Source organism: Triticum dicoccoides, chromosome 5A (assembly GCF_002162155.2).
Source record: "Triticum dicoccoides isolate Atlit2015 ecotype Zavitan chromosome 5A, WEW_v2.0, whole genome shotgun sequence".
In the NCBI taxonomy this organism is placed as follows: Eukaryota; Viridiplantae; Streptophyta; class Magnoliopsida; order Poales; family Poaceae; genus Triticum; species Triticum dicoccoides.
Genome location: NC_041388.1, coordinates 697,052,763 through 697,072,428, shown reverse-complemented (window position 1 = coordinate 697,072,428; position 19,666 = coordinate 697,052,763). Strand labels below are relative to the sequence as shown.

The 19,666-nt window shown below is 44.6% G+C and overlaps 1 pseudogene; it reads left to right on the top strand.

The window, feature by feature from the left end:
- The first annotated feature begins 11,501 nt into the window (after nucleotides 1-11,501).
- LOC119298513 lies at nucleotides 11,502-19,258 on the top strand (annotated as a pseudogene).
- The last annotated feature ends 408 nt before the right edge of the window (nucleotides 19,259-19,666 follow it).

Sequence of the window (19,666 nt, the reverse complement as noted above, 5' to 3'; positions counted from 1 at the left end):
CAATCCTAGTTGGAATAGGATTCGCGGAGGGGGGAAAAGAGAGAGGGGGGCCGGCCCCCTCTCCTTGTCCTATTCGGACCAAGGGAGGGGAGGGGCGCGCGGCCCATCTTGGGCTGCCCCTTCTCTTTTCCACTAAGGCCCACTAAGGCCCATAAAGCTCCCGGGGGGTTCCGGTAACCTCCCGGTACTCCGGTGAAATCCCGATTTCACCCGGAACACTTCCGATATCCAAACATAGGCTTCCAATATATCAATCTTTATGTCTCGATCATTTCGAGACTCCTCGTCATGTCCTTGATCACATCCGGGACTCTGAACAAACTTCGGTACATCAAAATGCATAAACTCATAATATAACTGTCATCGTAACCTTAAGCGTGCGGACCCTACGGGTTCGAGAACAATGTAGACATGACTGAGACATGTCTCCGGTCAATAACCAATAGCGGAACCTGGATGCTCATATTGGCTCCTATATATTCTACGAAGATCTTTATCGGTCAGACCTCATAACAACATACGTTGTTCCCTTTGTCATCGGTATGTTACTTGCCCGAGATTCGATCATCGGTATTCCAATACCTAGTTCAATCTCGTTACCGGCAAGTCTCTTTACTCGTTCTGTAATACATCATCCCACAACTAACTCATTAGTTGCAATGCTTGCAAGGCTTAAGTGATGTGCATTACCGAGAGGGCCTAGAGATACCTCTCCGACAATCGGAGTGACAAATCCTAATCTCGAAATACGCCAACCCGACATATACCTTTGGAAACACCTGTAGAGCTCCTTTATAATCACCCAGTTACGTTGTGATGTTTGGTAGCGCACAAAGTGTTCCTCTGGTAGACGGAAGTTGCATAATCTCATAGTCATAGGAACATGTATAAGTTATGAAGAAAGCAATAGCAACATACTAAACGATCGGGTGCTAAGCTAATGGAATGGGTCATGTCAATCAGATCATTCACCTAATGATGTGATCCCGTCAATCAAATAACAACTCTTTGTCCATGGTTAGGAAACATAACCATCTTTAATTAACGAGCTAGTCAAGTAGAGGCATACTAGTGACACTTTGTTTGTCTATGTATTCACACATGTATTATGTTTCCGGTTAATACAATTCTAGCATGAATAAACATTTATCATGAAATAAGGAAATAAATAATAACTTTATTATTGCCTCTAGGGCATATTTCCTTCAGTCTCCCACTTGCACTAGAGTCAATAATCTAGATCACATCACCATGTGATTAACATCGATAGTTCACATCATCATGTGATTAACACCCATAGTTCACATCGCCATGTGACCAACACCCAAAGGGTTTACTAGATTCAGTAATCTAGTTCACATCGCTTATGTGATTAACACCCAAAGAGTACTAAGGTGTGATCATGTTTTGCTTGTGAGAGAAGTTTAGTCAACGGGTCTGCCATATTCAGATCCGTATGTATTTTGCAAATTTCAATGTCAACAATGCTCTGCACGGAGCTACTCTTAGCTAATTTCTCCCACTTTTAATATGTATCCAGATTGAGACTTAGAGTCATCTAGATCAGTGTCAAAATTTGCATCGACGTAACCTTTTACGACGAACCCTTTTTGTCACGTCCATAATTGAGAAACATATCCTTATTCCACTAAGGATAATTTTGACCGCTGTCCAGTTATCTACTCCTAGATCACTATTGTACTCCCTTTCCAAAGTCAGTGTAGGGTATACAATAGATCTGGTACACAGCATGGCATACTTTATAGAACCTATGGCCAAGGCATAGGGAATGACTTTCATTCTCTTTCTATCTTCTGTCGTGGTCGTGTTTTTGAGTCTTACTCAATTTCACACCTTGTAACACAGGCAAGAACTCTTTCTTTGACTGTTCTATTTTGAACTACTTCAAAATCTTGTCAAGGTATGTACTCATTGAAAGAAAAAAAACTTATTAAGCGTCTTGATCTATCTCTATAGATCTTGATGCTCAATATGTAAGAAGCTTCACCGAGGTTTTCTTTGACAAAATCCTTTCAAACACTCCTTTATGCTTTGCAGAATAATTCTACATTATTTCCGATCAACAATATGTCAAACACATATACTTATCAGAAATGTTGTAGTGCTCCCACTCACTTTCTTGTAAATACAGGCTTCACCGTAAGTCTGTATAAAACTATATGCTTTGACCAACTTATCAAAGCGTATATTCCAACTCCGAGATGCTTGCACCAGTCCATAGATGGATCGCTGGAGCTTGCATATTTTGTTAGCACCTTTAGGATTGACAAAACCTTCTGGTTGCATCATATACAACTCTTCTTTAAATCCATTAAGGAATGTAGTTTTGTTTATCCATTTTCCAAATTTCATAAAAATGCGGCAATTGCTAACATGATTTGGACAGACTTAAGCATCGCTACGAGTGAGAAAATTTCATCGTAGTCAACACCTTGAACTTTGTCAAAAACCTTTTTCGACAAGTCTAGCTTTGTAGATAGTAACACTACTATCAGCGTCCATCTTCCTCTTGAAGATCCATTTATTTCTATGGCTTGCCGATCATCGAGCAAATCCATGAAAGTCCATACTTTGTTCTCATACATGGATCATATCTCAGATTTCATGGCCTCAAACCATTTCGCGGAATCTGGGCTCATCATCGCTTCCTCATAGTTCGCAAGTTCGTCATGGTCTAGTAACATGACTTCCAGAACAGGATTACCGTACCACTCTGGTGCGGATCTCACTCTGGTTTACCTACGAGATTCGGTAGTAACTTGATCTGAAGTTACATGATCATCATCATTAGCTTCCTCACTAATTGGTGTAGTAGTGACAAGAACAGATTTCTGTGATGAACTACTTTCCAATAAGGGAGAAGGTACAATTACCTTATCAAGTTTTCTACTTTCCTCCCACTCACTTCTTTCGAGAGAAACTCCTTCTCTAGAAAGGATCCATTCTTAGCAACGAATGTCTTGCCTTCAGATCTGTGATAGAAGGTGTACCCAACAGTCTCCTTTGGGTATCCTATGAAGACATATTTCTCCGATTTGGTTTGAGCTTATCAGGATGAAACCTTTTCACATAAGCATCACAACCCAAAACTTTAATAAACGACAACTTTGGTTTCTTGCCAAATCATAATTCAGATTGTGTCGTCTCAACGGATTTAGATGGTGCCCTTTTTAACGTGAATGCAGCTGTCTCTAATGCATAACCCCAAAACGATAGTGGTAGATCGGTAAGAGACATCATAGATCGCACCATATCTAATAAAGTACGGTTATGACGTTCGGACACACCATTACATTGTGGTGTTCCAAGTGGCATGAGTAGTGAAACTATTTCACATTGTTTTTAACTAAAGGCCAAACTCGTAACTCAAATACTCTTCTCTACGATCAGATCATAGAAACTTTATTTTCTTGTTACGATGATTTTTCACTTCACTCTGAAATTCTTTGAACTTTTCAAATGTTTCAGACTTATGTTTCATCAAGTAGATATACTCATATCTGCTCAAATCATGTGTGAAGATCAGAAAATAATGATACTTGTCGCGAGCCTCAATATTCATCGGACCACATACATCAGTATGTATGATTTCCAACAAATCTGTTGCTCGCTCCATTGTTCTGAAGAACAGAGTTTTAGTCATCTTGCCCATGAGGCATGGTTCGCAAGCATCAACTGATTCATAATCAAGTGATTCCAAAAGCCCATCAGCATGGAGTTTCTTCATGCGCTTTACCCCAATATGACCTAAACGGCAGTGCCACAAATAAGTTGCACTATCATTATTAACTTTGCATTTTTTGGTTTCAATATTATGATTATGTGTATCACTACGATCGAGATCCAACGAACTATTTTCATTGGGTGTGTAACCATATAAGGTTTTATTCATGTAAACAGAACAACAATTTATTCTCTTAGTTAAATGAATAACCGTATTACAATAAACATGATCAAATCATATTCATGCTCAACGCAAACACCAAATAACACTTATTTAGGTTCAACACTAATCCCAAAATTATAGGGAGTGTGAGATGATGATCATATCAATCTTGGAACCACTTCCAACACACATCGTCACTTCACCCTTAACTAGTCTCTGTTTATTCTGCAACTCCCGTGTCGAGTTACTAATCTTAGCAACTGAACTAGTATCAAATACTGACGGGTTGCTATAAACACTAGTAAAGTACACATCAATAACATGTATATCAAATATACTTATGTTCACTTTGCCATCCTTCTTATCCACCAAATACTTGGGGCAGTTCCACTTCCAGTGACCAGTCCCTTTGCAGTAGAAGCACTCAGTCTCAGGCTTAGGATCAGACTTGGGCTTCTTCACTTGAGCAGCAACTTGCTTGTCGTTCTTCTTGAAGTTCCCCTTCTTCCCTTTGCCCTTTTCTTGAAACTAGTGGTCTTTTCAACCATCAACACTTGATGTTTTTCTTGATTTCTACCTTCGTTGATTTCAGCATCATGAAGAGCTTGGGAGTTGTTTCTGTTATCCCTTGCATATCATAGTTCATCACGAAGTTCTACTAACTTGGTAATGGTGACTAGAGAATTCTGTCAATCACTATCTTATCTGGAAGATTAACTCCCATTTGATTCAAGCGATTGTAGTACCCAGACAATCTGAGCACGTGCTCACTAGTTGAGCGATTCTCCTCCATCTTTTAGCTATAGAACTTGTTGGAGACTTCATATCTCTCAACTCGGGTATTTTCTTGAAATATTAACTTCAACTCCTGGAACATCTCTTATGGTCCATGACGTCCGAAACGTCTTTGAAGTCCCGATTCTAAGCCGTTAAGCATGGTGCACTAAACTATCAAGTAGTCATCATATTTAGCTAGCCAAACGTTCATAACGTTTGCACCTGCTCCTGCAATAGGTCTGTCACCTAGCGGTGCATCAAGGACATAATTCTTCTGTGCAGCAATGAGGATAAACCTCAGATCACGGATCCAATCCGCATCATTGCTACTAATATCTTTCAACACAATTTTCTCTAGGAACATATCAAAATAAACACAGGGAAGCAACAACGCGAGCTATTGATCTACAACATGATTTGCAAAATACTACCAGGACTAAGTTCATGATAAATTTAAGTTCAGTTAATCATATTACTTAAGAACTCCCACTTAGATAGACATCCCTCTAATCCTCTAAGTGATCACGTGATCCAAATCAACTAAACCATGTCCGGTCATCATGTGAGATGGAGTAGTTTCATTGGTGAACATCACTATGTTGATCATATCTACTATATGATTCACGCTCGACCTTTCGGTCTCTGTGTTCCGAGGCCATATCTGTATATGCTTGGCTCGTCAAGTATAACCTGAGTATTCCACGTGTGCAACTGTTTTGCACCCGTTGTATTTGAACGTAGAGCCTATCACACTCGATCATCACGTGGTGTCTCAGCACGAAGAACTTTCGCAACGGTGCATACTCACGGAGAACACTTCTTGATAATTTAGTGAGAGATCATCTTATAATGCTACCGTCAATCAAAGCAAGATAAGATGCATAAAAGATAAACATCACATGCAATCAATATAAGAGATATGATATGGCCATCATCATCTTGTGCTTGTGATCTCCATCCCCGAAGCACCGTCGTGATGACCATCGTCACCGGCGCCACACCTTGATCTCCATCGTAGCATCATTGTCGTCTCGTCAAGCTTGTGCTTCCACGACTATCGCTACCGCTTAGTGATAAAGTAAAGTATTACATCGCGATTGCATTGCATACAATAAAACGACAACCATATGGCTCCTGCCAGTTGCCGATAACTCGGTTACAAAACATGATCATCTCATACAATAAAAATCAGCATCATGTCTTGACCATATCACATCACAACATGCCCTGCAAAAACAAGTTAGATGTCCTCTACTTTGTTGTTGCAAGTTTTACGTGGCTGCTATGGGCTTAAGCAAGAACTAATCTTACCTACGCATCAAAACCACAACGATAGTTTGTCAAGTTGGTGTTGTTTTAACCTTCGCAAGGACTGGGCGTAGCCACACTCGATTCAACTAAAGTTGGAGAAACTGTCACCCGCAAGCCACCTTTGTGCAAAGCACGTCGGGAGAACCGGTCTCGCGTAAGAGTACGCGTAATGTCGGTCCGGGCCGCTTCATCCAACAATACCGCCGAACCAAAGTATGACATGCTGGTAAGCAGTATGACTTATATCGCCCACAACTCACTTGTGTTCTACTCGTGCATATAACATCAACATATAAAACCTAGGCTCGGATGCCACTGTTGGGGAACATAGTAATTTCAAAAAATTTCCTACGCACACGCAAGATCATGTGATGCATAGCAACGAGGGGAGAGTGTGATCTACGTACCCTTGTAGATCGACAACGGAAGCGTTTGGTTGATGTAGTCATACGTCTTCACGATCCGACCGATCCAAGCACCGTTACTCCGGCACCTCCGAGTTCTTGGCACACGTTCAGCTCGATGACGATCCCCGGGCTCCGATCCAGCAAAGCGTCGGGGAGGAGTTCCGTCAGCACGACGGTGTGGTGATGATTTTGATGTTCTACCGTCGTAGGGCTTCGCCTAAGCACCGCTACAATATGACTGAGGTGGAATATGGTGGAGGGGGCACCGCACACGGCTAAGGAACGATCACGACATCAACTTGTGTGTCTAGAGGTGCCCCCTGCCCCCGTATATAAAGGAGCAAGGGGGAGGGGGCGGCCGGCCTAGAAGGGGGCGCGCCAGGAGAGTCCTACTCCCTCTGGGAGTAGGATTCCACCCCCCCCCCCTCAATCCTAGTTGGAATAGGATTCGCGGAGGGGGGAAAAGAGAGAGGGGGGCCGGCCCCCTCTCCTTGTCCTATTCGGACCAAGGGAGGGGAGGGGTGCGCGGCCCATCTTGGGCTGCCCCTTCTCTTTTCCACTAAGGCCCACTAAGGCCCATAAAGCTCCCGGGGGGTTCCGGTAACCTCCCGGTACTCCGGTAAAATCCCGATTTCACCCGAAACACTTCCGATATCCAAACATAGGCTTCCAATATATCAATCTTTATGTCTCGACCATTTCGAGACTCCTCGTCATGTCCGTGATCACATCCGGGACTCCGAACAATCTTCGGTACATCAAAATGCATAAACTCATAATATAACTGTCATCGTAACCTTAAGCATGCGGACCCTACGGGTTCGAGAACAATGTAGACATGACCGAGACATGTCTCCGGTCAATAACCAATAGCGGAACCTGGATGCTCATATTGGTTCCTACATATTCTACGAAGATCTTTATCGGTCAGACCTCATAACAACATACGTTGTTCCCTTTGTCATCGGTATGTTACTTGCCCGAGATTCGATCGTTGGTATTCCAATACCTAGTTCAATCTCGTTACCGGCAAGTCTCTTTACTCGTTCTGTAATACATCATCCCGCAACTAACTCATTAGTTACAATGCTTGCAAGGCTTAAGTGATGTGCATTACCGAGAGGGCCTAGAGATACCTCTCCGACAATCGGAGTGACAAATCCTAATCTCGAAATACGCCAACCCAACATATACCTTTGGAAACACCTTTAGAGCTCCTTTATAATCACCCAGTTACGTTGTGACGTTTGGTAGCACACAAAGTGTTCCTCTGGTAAACGGGAGTTGCATAATCTCATAGTCATAGGAACATGTATAAGTTATGAAGAAAGCAATAGCAACATACTAAACGATCGGGTGCTAAGCTAATGGAATGGGTCATGTCAATCAGATCATTCACCTAATGATGTGATCCCGTCAATCAAATAACAACTCTTTGTCCATGGTTAGGAAACATACTAGTGACACTTTGTTTGTCTATGTATTCACACATCTTTTATGTTTCCGGTTAATACAATTCTAGCATGAATAATAAACATTTATCATGAAATAAGGAAATAAATAATAACTTTATTATTGCCTCTAGGGCATATTTCCTTCAGTCTCCCACTTGCACTAGAGTCATGGTTACCATGGATGTCGCTTGAACTATACCTTTGATCCCTTTTATATTATCCCTTCTATACAATGAACTTCAAAATTGTACAGCTCATGTTAATATTTACTGGATTCTTCCTTGCAACGACGGACGGGCTATCATATATAATCCTACTTTGGGTGTTGGATACAGGATAGAGGTATGGGGCTCTATGTAGGCTATTGATCATGAGTTTCTTTCACCATTTCATAGTCCCAGTATTGCAGAATCGATAGGACTATGTATCCTTGTATATAATTCTCTGCTTAGTTGCACCTTTTGACAACAGTACAAAAATTCAACCATTTTTATAAGTAGCGATCTCAAGGATGTCAATCTTGCAATATATTTATTCATATATTATAGTGTTTTGTGCCAAGATGATAGAAACAATATATTATAATATGTACCATGCTGACAAAGAAATTACATTATTATTTTTATGTATATTGCACAGCGACAACGTATTATGTGGTTGAAGAATATACATGCATAGGTAAATGATGCAAATTTGATCATTTTGTGCATTTCCCACTTCTTAGATTATGATGATTATTGCATCATCTGGTTATAGTACTGGCGCTTTTTGTTAGTAATATGTGTCATATTTCCTCCATTGGACACATTAAGTGAAGTATTGTTGCTTCATGATGATTTTTTTTTTGATATTTTCATTCTACATGTGTTTTCATTTCATTGCTTGGCATATACTAAAATTCAGAGGTTTTGCTGACAATTATAGCATCTTTATGATGCCATATGTGGGTGACACGTCAAGTCCCCCGAGGAGCACTGGTCTGAGAACATAATTATCTCTTCAAGGTAAAAAAAATGCCGCACATAATTTGGTTGTTGATAGGCTGCAACCGTGTTTATATAAAATAAAGATGATCGTCTCATTAAGTAATATGACCTTTCATTTTTAGTTAGTTTTTTTTCATTTACCATATCCATCCTTAGGAGTTCCACATGAAGAAGTAATCAACCTTAATTGTCAATATATCTGAAAGTGTTTCACTGAATATATCGGAGTTTCATCATATTCACTATATTCATAAAGAAGAAATGTTTTGTTAACATTGAAGTCACTTGTCAAGCAACTTCATTGAGGTCCAACTCCAGCATCATGTGTTGCCTTACAAGCTTTTTAATCTTTATATCTTGCACAAACAATGAGTGATTAACGAAGCGAAGGAAGGTTGTCGTTCCTGTCTTGTGCTACTGCCAGCCTCAACGCGAGCCCTTCTACAGCTACTTCAAAGGCCCTGTCACCAAGAGCCAAAGTACTATCTTACTTGATCCATGTGAAATTGAGAGGGTGATAGGCCAGAACTTTAGAGTTGCAAACACATGTGCTACTGCTATGCAGTTGCACGTGTATTCTTCACTGTTGTATATTCTAAGACCGGTAGGTAATGCCCTTCCATTCAATGGAAAATTGGATCAGGCGCAGTTGCCCGGTTGCTTTACAAATAATCCTTTTGCAATTTGCCACGGTGCTTGTTGAAGCCTCAATCTGCCCGTATTATGGATAGTACACATATATCCTTGATGGGGTACACGTGCATGTGCACATGCGTGATTACTAGTCATGGAAAATCCTACTCTAAAATCATTGTTCTTTTCGTAATATATATATATATATATATATATATATATATATATATATATATATATATATATATATATATATAATTGTTGTAGCTACAAGGCGAGAACACGTGATAAATCCCAGTCTAACGTTGTAAGAAGATCAGAAAGCTTCCCAAGGGGCGAAAACAAAGAGAATATAACTCTTCCAGATTTCCCCGGAGTAAAGTAAAAAGTCCTTTATTATTCTTGATAGTCTTGCGCAACTCCTTCCCCTGCTGAAACATTTTCATTTCAAATCAGGTTATTCTCTAGCTTCTACGACTTCATGTGAAGGATAGCGGGCGTACTCCCCGAAGAGCGCAATGCGTGGATGATGTTTGGGTGTCATTTTTTGTGTTTTCCTTTGTCTTATTTTTTTCCTTTTTTCCTTTTCTCCTTTTTCTGTTTTGCTTTCTTCACCTTTTATTTGCATTTATGTTTACTTTGTTCATTTTCTGTTTTTCTTTTATTTTTGAAAAATACATGAATATATATTAACTGGCCATGTGCTTAGCTCAACTCAGGCTCACTTTCAAAGTAACATTAACATTTTTTCTGAAACCTATTAAATAAAAACATACTTTCTAAGAATAAAAGTATTACTAAATGTGCTGCACTATTAAGCATTAAAGATCTGTCAAGGCTTCCCGCCAGAAAAATGGATCTGTCAAGGCGCAATGCCCACTATCCTTCACATAAAACGTTTAATAGGATGACTCATTCATCCTTGCATACACTAGAAATTCGTTAGATACAAATTAGTCCATCGAATTATAAAGCTAGATTCATCCGTGCATAAACTAGTAATTATTCAGTATGCCACATACTAAACGCAGTGTGGGTCTTTGCATACAACAAACAGTACGCTCATTTATTTTACCTAGACTAGAAGCTCAACAGCGGCAAACAACATTTCCAAGGATAGAGAGCATATGATTTCACTTTTACGAAATCTCAAGTGTTCTAATACTTTTTAGGTATTGATTACCTAAAATGGCATACTATTACCTCACACAAAAGTTTAGTACTCAAAGTGCGCAATATTGCCAGAAAGTACGATAAGTGTAGGTGTTGATCCAAAGATTGAAAGATGACTGAAATATAAATATATTATAGGCAATTGAAAAATAGAAAATTAGTAATTTCTTCACGCGCCCTTGTTCACTCAAAGCGGCCTAGCTCCATCACATGAATATTCGTAAGCTAGAGTTTTTGTGTGGCGATATTGTAAACTAGCTACTAAAACAGTGTAATTCCCTTGTCAATATTGAAATTATTTGCCAGCACAACCACTGCTCATTGAGGACAATTAACTAATAATTAGACAGCTAGTTGTAGCGTATGTGTCCATGCTTGACAACGAGCCAGTATAATAAACAAAGTACCAAACGTATAGTAGACATCTCTGCGCTGGTAGTAGCTTGCATGTGCATGCATGGCCACATGTAATCTCCTATATTTTCCTCCCGTGACCCTGAGGATCAGGTTATGTGCCAGCTCGTAGTGCTGCCATGCATATATATTCCTTTGTCCTATACTATGTGTGCTCTCAAGATAACCGCTAAATTTGCAAACCCATCAAACATATGTCATGGTGCAGGTCTAAGGTTTTTGTTCGTTCGCGAACAAATTAAGCTCCAATAATGGTGCAGTAGTGGTCGTACATATTTTTCGCAAATTACGGCAAGAGTCAAACTCGATATATCACGACGGTCTTGCCCTTGTTGCACAATGCAGACTACATCCCGGCCTATAAATACCACCCCAAGCAACCAAAGAAAATTATCACAAGCTAGCAAGCCCACCTAGCTCAGCCACAACCAACATAGCAATGGCGCCCTCCAAGCCCGCCCTCTTCCTCGCTCTGAACCTGGTCCTCGTGGCAGCTGCGCATGGCTGCGGGTCGTACTGCGGCAACACACCGGCCGTGTTGGCAATAAGCCATGTCTGTGCCCATGTGGTGGTGATCGGCGTCGGCGCGCTAGGTCTGGTCCGTGGTGGGCACGGCTGTGTGTGCCGGCATGAGTCCGTGCTCGCGTGAGTTAGCTACCTGCATGCATCAGATGGATACATGCGTGTGTGTAGTTGGCTGGGTCATAGGTACTGGCCGAGTAGTCAGCATGCATGCAGTTTGGTTAGTTAGGTGCATAGAATTTGCTTGGTGGAGGTAGTAGCCGAGGTGAGTCAAGTTAGTTAGCTGCATGCAGAGTCATGTGGATCATGGAGAAACTAGTGGAGTAGTGGCTCTAGTGGTGACGTGAAGTGCATGACAGAAGTGCCTAAACGTTGTGTATATATACTACTTTGAGATGAAGGGAAATGAGAGCCGTGAGGGCTGGATACACAATGTAGCCACGGTGGGCATCAAGAAAGTTTGTCTTGGCAAAGCCATTTTGGTCTTCTTCCTTGTGCATGTGTGTGTGCGTGCGTGTGTAGAGTTTATCACCATGTGTGTGTTTGTGAGAGCTAGAAGAAGAGCGGCGCTGCAAAGAGGCGGCGCCAACAATTGGTATTCAGAGCCACAAGGTTCGAGGGGCTGCCGTGGCGTGCGGCGGCATCCGCGGCACGCGCGGCGAGTCCACGGCGGTTCATTGTGATGTCGTGCGCGCGACGAGCACGGTGGTCGCGGAGGCGAGGATGTCGCGGAGGACCTGCGTGGTGGCACAGAGGCTGCGGCAGCTCGGCACGACGGCCGTGGAGGCGCAGTGACGCGAGGCACGGAGACACGGCACGGCGGCGCATGGAGCTGCGGGTTTCGGCAGCGGCAACGAGTGGCGCACGACTGGGCGCAGCGCGGCGGTAGCTGCATCGGCGGCGGTGCGCGACAACGGCCGGCAAGGTGGTCGCGTTGCACGGCATCTGCGGCGGCTCGTGCTGGAAGGACACAGTGGCGTCGGGCGGCAGCAACCATGGCGACGAGCCTGTCGCGTCGGGCGCGTGTATGGGCGCGCGCCGGGCGCGTAGGGCGTGTTGTGAGTTTTCTGTTCTCTGTAAACACATGTTCTGATAGGTGTCCGAGTCTGTAAAAGATAGGAAAAGTTCAGGTCTCGTTTGAAGTCGTTTTAGGGTCAAACTCTTGGAGATAAAGTGTGTTTTAAATCTGGTCGGTTTGTGATCAGGGTCACGACGTGTTGGGCATGAATAGTAGGCCGAGTTGGTCATGAGGTCGGCTCCTTGAGCCCTATATAATGTGAAATAAAGACCCAGAAAAATCTGCACGTTGGCAGTACCAAACCTTCTCTGTTTTGATCTGTTTCTTTTGTTCTTCATCTACCTCCTGTGTTTTTTCGATCTTGGATCTAACACGTGGTATCAGAGCCTCGTTGTGATCGCCTAGTACCCGGTGATCATGGTGGACGACGACTTGAGCAAGCAGAGGGCTGCAGCAGAAAGTTCCGGGGCGGCTAAAGCAATTGTCATACCCGGGACGTCATACCCTCGTTTTGATCGGGAGAACTTTGGGGTTTGGAAGGCTCTAATGGAGTGTTCCCTATGAGCCGCTGAATTGTGGGTTGTCGTGGACCCCGGCGGCAATGCCTACAAGAAGGACGGCGCCGAGCACTGCAAGGACAGGCAGGCAGCAACGGCGCTCTATTCGGTGATGCGGATGGACGTTCTTCAGCATATCATCGCCAAGGAAACGGTGAAGGAGGCATGGGATACCTTGAAGCTGCTCTTCGAGGGGCATACCCGTGTCAGGCAAGCGAATCTGCAAACTCTTTTGAGGAATTAGGAAACGCTTGTGATGACTGACGATGAAACCGCGGATGCTTTTGCTTCGCGGGTGATGACGTTGGTCAATGGAATCCACGCGCTTGGAGAAAACCTGACGGAGACTTCAGTGGTCAGGAGATTCTTGCGTGCTTCTCCTCCCCACTACATGCAGATCGTGACGGTGATTGAGCAGTGTGTCGACCTGACTACGTTGAGGGTCGATGACCTCGTTGGCCGCTACAAAGCTCATGATGAGAGGATGCGCCATAGCCTCGGTGATGCTAGGGACGGCGAGCAAGTCATGCTCACGAGGGCGCAGTGGCAATTGTTGATTGCAAGGGAGAAGAAGGTTGGCGAGGGCTCAAGCAATACTCGCCAAGATCGTGCGCCAAAAGAACAGAATAAGAGGAACACGGGGGACAGCGCTCCAAAGAAGAAGTTCGATAAGCGCAAGATCAAGTGTTATAATTGTGGCATCATGGGGCACTTCAAGTCTGAGTGTAGGAAGCCAGCGAAGGAGCAGGCATATATCGGGAAGAAGGGTGACATTGATGATGATCAAGCCAACATGCTGCTGTGTGAAATCTGTGAGTTTCCAGAGGTGGACGTACAAATGCAAGTAGCTGAAACCGTTGCACTTGTGGAGAAGAAAATTTATCTCCACGAGGAAGAAGAGAAGAGGGCCGGAAATTTTTGGTACCTTGATACGGGCGCAAGCAACCATATGTCGGGGGATAGGACCCAATTCAGCTAAGCATGACTGTTGGAGGGACGGTCAGGTTCGGTGACGGCAAAACAGTGCCAATCTTAGGGAGAGGCACGGTGGTCTTCGAAGCAAAGAGTGGTGAGCACAAGATTCTCACAGATGTTTATTACATTCCCATGCTAAAGACGAACATAATTAGTTTGGGACAGCTCGAAGAGAGGGGCTGCAAAATTGTGCTCGAAGAAAGATATTTGTGGGGCTATGATCGTCAAAGAAATCTCATGATGCGTGTGAAGAGGTCTCGGAACAGAATGTATGTCCTGAATTTGGACAAGGCACAGCCGATGTGTTTTCTAGCAAAGTTTGACGAAACAGCATGGAAGTGGCACTCACGTTTTGGTCACTTGAATTTTCATGCATTGAGGAAATTGGGAAAGCAGCAGATGGTGAGTGGACTTCCCATGATTGATCATGTTGATTAGCTTTGCACTGGATGTTTAGTTGGCAAGCAACACCGAGGTGCATTTCCGAGAGAAGCAAAATTCAGAGCTTCAAAAGTTTTGGAGCTGGTTCATGGTGATTTATGTGGACCCATTACTCCGGCTACCCCATCCGGGAAGAAGTATTTTTTGCTCATAGTAGATGACTACAGCAGGTATATGTGGTTGGTCTTGTTGAGGAGCAAAGATGAGGCACTTGAAGCTTTCAGAAAGGTGAAAATTGCAACTGAGGTTGAATCTGAAGAAAAGTTGAAGGCGTTAAGGACTGACCGAGGAGGGGAATTTACCTCTAATGAGTTTAAAGCTTATTGTGAGAAGCATGGGATTAAGCGGTACTTGATGGCACCCTATACTCCGCAGCAAAACAGAGTCGTTGAGAGGAGAAATCAAACCATTGTAGCTATGGCCAGAAGTATGTTGAAAGCAAAAGGCTACCAGGGAGATTTTGGGGAGAAGCCGTGACTACTGCTGTTTATTTACTCAATAGAGCTCCGACAAAGAGTGTTGTTGGAATGACACTGTACGGGGCATGGTGCGGTAGAAAACCCTCGGTTGATCATCTTCGGACTTTTCGATCTATTGCTCATATCAAGGTGTTGGGTGCACACAACGCAAAGCTAGAGGACAGAAGTATACCCACAATTTTGTTGGGCTATGAGCAAGGTTCAAAGGCATATCGAGTCTATAACCCAGCAACGAAGAAAGTACAAGTGTCACGTGATGTAGTTTTTGATGAAGAAAAAGCCTGGAATTGGGACGGCGCAGCAGTGGAGGACCGTCCTACAGGAGGTGATGACATGTTTGTTGTATCCTATCACACTGATCCTGCAGGCCACCATAACGACAACGACGTACATGAAGATGGGCTTGATGTTGATGACAATCCTGGACATGGCGGCGGAAATTCGGGATCCGGCAGCGCACCTGGAACCCCCATGGCGCGTACACCCAGCCACGGCTTGCCCAGCTCCCCCTCTACCCCAGGAGGTGGACCATGGTGGGGTGATGATGATGGAGATGACGGATCAGCAGCTGGAGCTCGTTCAGAAACAGCAGCAAAAAACGCTGCCGTGGCAGCGAAATCTGGCATGCAATCTGCAGGGACGCCCAGAAACGCTGCCGTGGCAGCCGAAAATTCTAAAGGTGCAGATTTCAGGGATGATGATGATCCAGGAAGCACGGTTGGAGGGAGCGCGATGGGGAGACTCGTGAGTCCCTTGAGCGTACTCCGGGAAGGCCGCCAACGTCGGCGAAGCTCCGGCGAGTATTGGATCTTTATCCAAAGGAGGCTCTTCGGAAAATTAATCCCGTGCGAATGAAAAAGAGAGGAGATCGAATGAAGAAGAGAGGAGATCATTGCTTGTTTTCTGAAGTAGAACCAGCCACGTTCGAAGAGGCGAACGATGAAGAGTCTTGGCGCAGCGCCATGATAGAGCAGCTCGGTTCAATTCAAGAAAATCAAACATGGAGTCTTGTTGATCTTCCAAGTGGACACAATGCAATTGGGCTCAAGTGGGTGTTTAAAGTTAAAAAAGATTCACAAGGAGCAGTGGTGAAACACAAAGCAAGGTTGGTGGCCAAGGGGTTTGTACAGCAGCAAGGCATTGATTTTGAAGAAGTTTTTGCTCCGGTTGCAAGGATGGAGTCAGTTCGGTCGTTGATTGCACTAGCAGCTCAAGAGTCATGGTCTTTGCATCACATGGATGTGAAGTCGGCCTTTCTCAATGGAGATCTAGAGGAGGAGGTATATGTGCAGCAACCCACTGGTTTTGTCAAGAAAGGAGACGAACATAAGGTATATAAGTTGCATAAAGCTTTGTACGGTTTGAAGCAGGCCCCTAGAGCATGGAATACTAAACTTCATAATACTTTGATTTCACTTGGTTTTGAGAAGTGTCCACTAGAGCATGCCATGTATAAAAGAGGTATAGATGCAAGTCGTCTACTCATTGGTGTGTATGTTGATGACCTCCTAATCACTGGTGCAAGTGAGAAGGAGATTGGAAGATTCAAGAAGCAGATGAAGGAATTGTTCAAAATGAGTGATCTAGGCTTGTTAAGCTTTTACCTTGGGATTGAGGTACATCAAAGTAGAGATGGGATCACATTGTGCCAAGAGGCATATGCCACAAAAATTCTGGTGAATTGTGGCATGGATGATTGCAATCCTTCACATACGCCTATGGAGGCTAAGCTCAAGTTGAGCAAACGGAGTGAGGCGCCGGCCGTTGATCCAACAGATTACAGAAGCATTGTGGGGAGCCTAAGGTACTTGGTGAACACAAGGGCTGATATGGCCTACTCTGTTGGGATCGTTAGTAGATACATGGAGCACCCTACTACTGAACATCTAGCTGCGGTGAAGCAAATTTTGAGGTATGTTAAGGGCACTCCAAAATATGGCTGCAAGTACACAAGAAAGAAAGAGGCAAGACCACCATTGGTGGGCTATAGTGACAGTGATATGGCAGGAGACGTGGACGACAGGAAAAGTACTACTGGCGTTGCTTTTTTCTTAGGTGAAAATTTGATCTGTTGGCTGTCACAGAAGCAGAAGGTAGTGGCACTTTCTTCTTGCGAAGCGGAGTACATTGCAGGAGCGGCTGCGGCGTGTCAGGGAGTTTGGCTCAGTAGATTATATGCGGACTTGATGGGAGAACAGCCGAAGCAAGTGAAGCTACATATTGACAATAAATCCACCATATCTTTGTGCAAGAATCCTGTGCATCATGATCGTAGCAAGCACATTGATGTAAAGTTCCACTACATTCGTGAGTGTGTGGAAGAAGGGAGGATGGAGGTCGAGCATGTCAATACAAACGATCAACTCGCGGACATTTTAACGAAGTCACTTGGGAAGGTGAAGTTTCAAGAGATGTGTGAGAAGATCGGAGTAAAGGCTGTCAAGTAGTCATAACATCGTCTTTAGGGGGGTGAATGTGAGTTTTCTGTTCTCTGTAAACACATGTTCTGATAGGTGCCCAAGTCTGTAAAAGATAGGGAAAGTTCAGGTCTCGTTTGAAGTCGTTTTAGGGACAAACTCTTAGAGATAAAGTGTGTTTTAAACCTGGTCGGTTTGTGATCAGGGTCACGACGTGTTGGGCACGAATAGTAGGCCGAGTTGGTCGTGAGGTCGGCTCCTTGAGCCCTATATAATGTGAAATAAAGACCCAGAAAATTCTGCACGTTGGCAGTACCAAACCTTCTCTGTTTCGATCTGTTTCTTTTGTTCTTCATCTACCTCCTGCGTTTTTTCGATCTTGGAGCTAACACGTCGGGTCCATGACGTCTGGTGCAGTCAGGCTCGTCGGGCGCGTACGGTGCGCGTGGAACGTACGGGACGCACCGGTGCGGTTGGGCTCGTCGGGCGCGTCGGGTGCGCGCGGGACGTGCGGGGCACCGAGGGACGTTGGGCGTGTGTCGCCGGCAGAGAAGGAGCTCGGCGTATGTCGTCGGAGACGTGATGGAGCACGGTGCGACCGGCGTCAGTGCGCCGGGTTAGGTCCGTGGCGGTGCGACCGGCGTCGTTGCGCTAGGTCGGGTCCGCGGGCTGGGTCACGCTCGTGACGACGACAACAACAGGAGCTGCAATAACTCCGGCAATGGCGAGGTCATGGCTTAGAGGGTGAGTGTTGGCAATAAGCCATGTCCGTGCCCATGTGGTGGTGACCGGCGTCGGCGCGCTAGGTCTGGTCCGTGGTGGGCACGGGTGTGTGTGCCGGCATGAGTCCGTGCTCGCGTGAGTTAGCTACCTGCATGCATCAGATGGATACATGCGTGTGTGTAGTTGGCTGGGTCATAGGTACTGGCCGAGTAGTCAGCATGCATGCAGTTTGGTTAGTTAGGTGCATAGAATTTGCTTGGTGGGGGTAGTAGCCGAGCTGAGTCAAGTTAGTTAGCTGCATGCAGAGTCATGTGGATCATGGAGAAACTAGTGGAGTAGTGGCTCTAATGGTGACGTAAAGTGCATGACAGAAGTGCCTAAACCTTGTGTATATATACTATTTTGAGATGAATGGAAATGAGAGCCGTGAGGGCTGGATACACAATGTAGCCACGGTGGGCATCAAGAAAGTTTGTCTTGGCAAAGCCATTTTGGTCTTCTTCCTTGATGCATGTGTGTGCGCGTGCGTGTGTAGAGTTCATCGCCATGTGTGTGTTTGTGAGAGCTAGAAGAAGAGCCGCCCTGCAAAGAGGCGGCGCCAACAGGCCGTCCCAGTGCCAACCCCGCCGATCGCCGTGCCCCCACCGGCCGTCCCAGTCCCAACCCCGCCGACGACTGGAGGAGGCAGCGGCACCTGCTCGATCAACACGCTGAAGCTGAAGGCGTGCGCCAACGTACTGAACCTGCTAAAGCTCAACCTAGGTGTGCCGGCGAGCAAGGACTGCTGCCCGCTGCTGGGCAGGCTCGCCGACCTCGACGCCGCCGTCTGCCTCTGCACCGCCATCAAGGCCAACGTCCTCGGCATCAAGCTCAATGTCCCCATCGACCTCGTCCTCCTCCTCAATGTCCCCAGCCGACTTCACCTGCCCCAGCTGATTCACCCATCATCCATTGATCGATGCATCACAAACCATGCATCGTCATCATCACACTTATCATACGCATGCACCTACGTATTTTGTTTCCTGTTCCAGTTCGTCGTCATCGCACTCGTTGCTCATGGATGCATGCGTTTAGGTGTTCATTTCTTCCAGGGACTGCTTATAAAATAGTAGTCGGTCATTTCTTCCAGATATCTAAATGCATGGTTCGCGTATTGTGCAATGATGTGTACAAATTGTACACGTACGTGGAGTAAAATGATTCAGGTTGTGTTTAACTCGACCCGTGATATATTGCCAGCTTGTACGCATGCATTATTGCATGAATGGTGATGACATTCACATCTGGTATCTGATCATGGCCTCTCTTCTTTGCTATTGCGAGTTTTTTTTTTTTGCAGAAACATTCAACCTATTCATCTTCAATGATGGAAGTACAAAGAACAATAGAGGTAATAAAAATTACAACCATTAGACGATATTAAGAAACAGGAAAGGGTTACAGGAAAATAACTACAAATTATACTGAGT